This window comes from Octodon degus, unplaced genomic scaffold (assembly GCF_000260255.1).
Source record: "Octodon degus isolate 3935 unplaced genomic scaffold, OctDeg1.0 scaffold00097, whole genome shotgun sequence".
Lineage (NCBI taxonomy): Eukaryota > Metazoa > Chordata > Mammalia > Rodentia > Octodontidae > Octodon > Octodon degus.
In genome coordinates, this window is record NW_004524673.1 from 1,842,829 (window position 1) to 1,848,553 (window position 5,725).

The following is a 5,725-nucleotide window of genomic DNA, read 5'->3' on the forward strand; positions in this document are numbered from 1 at the left end:
TCTCTCTCTCTTTTTTTTTTTTTTTTTGCAGAACCGGGGATTGAACTCAGGACCTTGTGTTTGCCAGGGAACTGCTTATTCCACTGAGCCATCTCCCCAGCTCCAAAACTTTCAATTTGGATATTTTCATGTCCAAACATAGGTGTGTCTGCTCTTCAGTAGCCACTTCCACTTAATCAACAATCCTAAGGCACACATTGTTATTTGGACACATGAAATATATGAATCTTCTTGGAAATATTTTGCTCTGTTAACTATTAGAAGATTAAGGTTAAATTGCATGCGAGGGCTCGAAAAATAGGACACAGATAATTTTTCTGTCCTTTTTTTTTTTTTTTTTTTTTCTGGTACCAGGGATTAAACTCAGGACCTTGGTCTTGCCAAGCAGGTGCTTATGCTGCTGAGCTATATATCCACTTTCCCAGACACCAGTAAATTTTAAACAAAGTCAATCCTGTATATTATAACTGACAATTCTAACTCTTCTTGCTTGCTTTTTCACATCTGATTATGAGACATTTATACTGCTATTAATTCTGGAGACTTGGAGAAAAATATGTTGTCCTAAATCACTGTGTTTTAATTCCATAAACTGTCAGGGCTAACAATCAATAAGGTTATGATAATTTATCCCAGACAAATCCCAGGGGAGAGGCACAGAAGTCATACTGAAACCATTCTTCCTGGGGTGAATGAACCCTAATACAGCTCACCGAGAGATCAGAGTACCCAATCTCTTCAAGATTAATGCTGCCCACATTTGCTATGAAGCTTTTAGCTATTGTTGGAGTGATAAAAGAGAGATCTATTTTTTGAGTATACATGAAGAGGTTAATTTTCCTTTGAGTGTCTCCTGTTCTTCCTCCCCATCTCCTCTTCTTTCACACCTATCCTGTACTTATTCCTCTCTCAGTCCCTTCCAGTATCATCAAATTGAATGACATTTAGAGTAAGGTGTTACTGAGAAATAGATTCACTTCTCTTAGAAATTATTGCTCATCAAGAATTTTTTAGAACCCAAAAGCTTAAATGAGCATAGTTTAGACTGAGGAACTCACCAGAGAGTTTAAAAGTCATCTTGATATTTTTATTCCTCCAAGGTCTGTGATTAGCTACTTTTACAGAAACGGTTTATGAGAGCAAAGAATGATTTTCAGATTCACTCAGAATAAAAAAAGTGTTTTGTCTCTGAATGCTTTTGAAAATTTTGGATACCTTTCCTTTCCTTAGTGAAGAAAAAACAAGGAAAATAATTTTTATGACTTTTCCAGGCTTTTAGAGTACTTTCTTCCATGACTGAGATCATTCCCCAGTGACATTTCCATTCAGAAAAACCACAAACATTTTTATGTCTTTTTTTTCTCCAATGAATTTTAATGAAAAACAATAGAAAAATAAAAAGGAGCTCATACCCAAGCTGTTTTGAGAGCGCCATAAGCTGCACTTCCTGGTGCTTTCAGTGAGTCTTAGAAAATGCTCTTTGAATGGTCCCTAAAGGACACTAAAGCATAATTAATTATTAATGACTTTTAAGCGAAAGTAATGTAAAAATAAATCCCTTTTCCACTAAGTACATTACAACTCACAAATCTCACATAACCACACATGCCTGACTAATGCTCACATGTGGCTGCTCCACTAGGGGAGAGGTCACTACGCTACCGAATGGGAGGGGGATTCTAAAAAGCTGTCTGTGAATCTGTCGCTCTCTACTCTGTCTTCTTTTAAAGGTTTTGATCACTCTTTTATGCTGCCACTGAGACAAAAATGACCCTGTGACTTTTTCATGCTACAGTTGCTCTACTCCAAGTATATATTTAAATTTCAAAACTATTGCAGACAGCTTTCCCACCTAATAAACATAGTTGATTTGTGGATGTAGTTATCATTATTTTATCCTAATAAAAATTTGACTAAAGTATTATTGGGTCAAAATTATTCATATATTATATATTTGTGACTTATTTTCACATATCTTTAATCCTTATAATAAAAAGATTCATTTAGAAATGCAAAATTTAAAAAGGAAATCATTGTGTACATTCCCCTGCCTGATCTTTCACAAGATTATCAGTTAAGTCTATTGGCTGAATCAAGGTTGGTTTGGTAAATGGTAAAAACACATTCTGCAGATTGCAGCAAGGGAAAGCCGATCTAACTCATATTCAGTTTCCTGAAAAATGTGTTGCTCTTATGGTGCTGTATAAATTAAGGTGGTCATAAAACAACACCCAATTGTGTCATGCCAAGACGTGGCTAGGGCTATGTTCCTCATGCCAGGCCTGACAGCTGAGAACATTTATACTGTGCGCCTCGCTGGAGGTGTCCAAGTAACCTGCATTTTCAGTGGGAAAGACTTGTGTCATGGCTGGAGTTGGAAAGTCTGGCGTGCTTTTGCTGCCCACACTGAAGCTGAGCTGAGCACAGAAACTAGACATAGGCCAAGTACAGACGCTAACGTGGCTACACAGATTAGAAACCACAAAGTGAACCATGAATTAAAGAGGATGGCTGCTCTGCTGTATTTGATTTCCATTAACTGTTCAAAATGAAATGAGGTAGTATATAATAAGAAAGTCGATGAGGGAAATTGATGAAAGTTTGGTTTTTGCTAACTTTGTAATGCAAGGTAACTGAAAATTCATTGTAGGTTTTTTTCTGCACAAAGCTTTTCAATGGCAAAGCAATAAATTACAAGACAATCTAGCTTCTAATTATGTACTAATCATGGTGTATTCTTTCAATTAAAAAAGAAATCTTATCTTAAGGAGAAAATCTTGATATTTAGATCTGGATAGAAGCCAAGCCACAGGCTCATCCAGTTAATCTCCATGATTCTACATATGAGAAAACAGAATGAAGATCAAGAGTTTAACTGACTTGTTAGACAGCAGAGATAAGGTATTAAAATCAAATTTAGGACATGGGATGCTGACTTTTGTGCTGATTCTCTCAATTTCTTAATTTGCTGGTAAACTTAATATACTGCAAAGGATAATTTTCCATAAGTTTTATGGAATGTATAAAATTAATTTGAATTTAAAAAGGCAATAGATAATGCTATGGGCTAAATGTTTGTGTCCCCTAAAATTCATATTTCAAGCTCCTTTGACCTCCAATGTAATGTTAGGCAGTGGAGTTCTTAGAGGGTAAATAGGATTAGAAAAGGTCATAAGGCACATGCACATGCATTAGTGCTTATATGAAGAGGGAAAAGTGACAGAATTTCCTTCTTCCATGAGAAGACAGAGTCGGTAGCTATCTACAAAACAGGGGAGATGTCACCACCAAGAACCATGATGACACTTGAAGTTTGGACATCTCTCTTCCAGAACTGCGAGAAATAAAAAATAAAAGTCTGTTGTTTAAACCACTTAATCTGTGGTATTCCTGCACAATATCTCAGGAAGATCAAACCAAACAATATTCCTATAAAGGCTGGTAGTGGCCTAAAAACTTAAGGGAAAAAGCCTGCCATAAGTGTCTGCTAAAGAAGAGTAGAGAAGTCTTCCAGCCCCAGGAGCCACTGTCATGGCTGGCACTGGCACTTTGAAAATTTGATGATATCTGGTTATGCTGTCTGATTGGATGCCCAAAAGCATTTACTCTTGATGTGACATGGTTCTCTGACAAATACTGCAAAGCTATTGAGTGCAAATGAAATTTTATGTTTTATTTCTATTTTAAAATAAATTAAATGTTATTGTTATGTCTATTTTGGAATAAAAATCTATGAGCAAATATTTTCAATAATGTCGTTGACCCAAGTACATAAATATGTTTTAAACAAATGGAGAACTTTTTTTTTTTTTTTTTTTTTTTTTTTTTTTTTTTTTTTTTTTTTTTTTTTTTTTTTTGGTGCTGGAAATCCAACTCTAGATCCCCGACCCTCAAGAACATTTATATGTTACTTGGATTTGAAAATACCATATGTTTTAGATTATGGGAAATGTAGAAATCCTGCTCTTGACATGGAAATCTAAAAATATTCTACCTTTATGCATTTTTACCTGAGGTTCAGTACCTCTGAGAGTTTTGGGGAAATATTTTGACTAAATGTTAGTAAAATCTTGGGAATAGCAGAAAATAATTTGCAATAGTTTGTCTTTTATTTCACTTGTTTATTTTAAATATTGGTATTTGTACATTATGCATGTCTTTCAGGAATAAGAATTTTGTATAAAAATCTACAATAAAAAACCTATAATGCTTAAAATGAAAGTAGAGACATTTAAATTAACATACAGTATAGAATACAGACACAGTCACATGCAAGAAAGACTGAAATTCAGAGGATGGTGTCACATACGTTGGGTGGTGGATTCAAAGGAAGTAATGTAAGAACCAAGAGGAAGAAGATTGTTTCTAAAGAATTGGTGGTTAGAAGGTATATTGAGAACTCCTTTTCTAAAAAGAAGAGAACTATATTTTATATAAAGAAATCACCAGAGGAAGAAACTTAGATACAATGATGAAAAGTACAGTGCCTAAGGTCTTATGTACTCAAGGCTACTCTGGGCACAGGAAGGAGAGGAGATCAGCAAGATAGTTGGCAAACAATGGCATACCAAGGACGAGGAATACCACATGAGTATGCTGTCCTGCAATCTTAGTAGACAAAATATTCCCAAGAGGAAAGTGATCCAACACAGGAGCACTGCAGATTGGCCAGGGACAAAGCTGACGCACACTATTTAACAACGTAGAGATTTCTATTGACTTGCACAAGAGCAGTGTGGAGAAGCAAGGGGAATAAGCTTAATTGAAGTGGGTTCCGGAAAGTGTTTCTAAACTAGTGTTTCTGATTTACCTGAAACTGCCAGGGTTTGCACTAATCTCCAGTCATTAATTGGGTTTGCTTTACTCTCAGTAACAGCCTGGTTACCCAAAGAATTGATTCACTGCATAGATAAATACAGAAAAGGGAAAAGAATAATTGTAGACAACAAATGTAAGAAAATTTTTGAAGAAACTTTACTAAAAAAAGAAAGCAAGGAAATGGATAGAGAGAAATTGGATCAGGACAAAGGTTGTTTGTTTGTTTGTTTTCTTTTGTTGTTGTTGTTGTTTTATATAGAGAACACTTATTGGTCCTCATATCGGTCCAGGAGGTTTTCATGTTGAATCCCATTAATAAGTTATTGGAATCTTATCAAGTTAATTCCAATCTACCACTTCCAGTGCAACCCACAGAGAATAAAGGCACTAAGTTATATTTATAGTTACAGGGAGCCAAGGGGTCCTAAGTCCAGCCTTGGTGATGGCTATCTGAAACAAAGGCCTTGACCCAGGGCCAAACCCAAGTTTTATTCAGTTATGAAAAAAGAGTCACTTGAAGATGAATGACTGAGAATTGCAGGAAATACATGAACACTGTGAGCTGGGCTAAGTGGAAGGCCTGCATTTACTCTGCTATATGCAGAGGGAATGAAAAAGTAACTAGCACTACACAAGGGAGGTAGTATGTAATGTTTTGGGGTCTGGTGCTTCAGCTCTGATGTGTAATCTTTGATGCCCCAGGAAGTCATAGTATCTATCTAGAGGCGCGATCCCAGCCTACAATGTGGATCATTGGCTCTTTGTCTTGTCTTGACCTGGCTCATATGTGGGTTATCAGGGAAATACTCATGGTATGCTGTCTTCAAAGACCACCACCAACACCTTGGCCAGACCAATATGCATTGCTTAACGCCAACTGAAGGGATATAGAAAAGTTCTAGCCAAC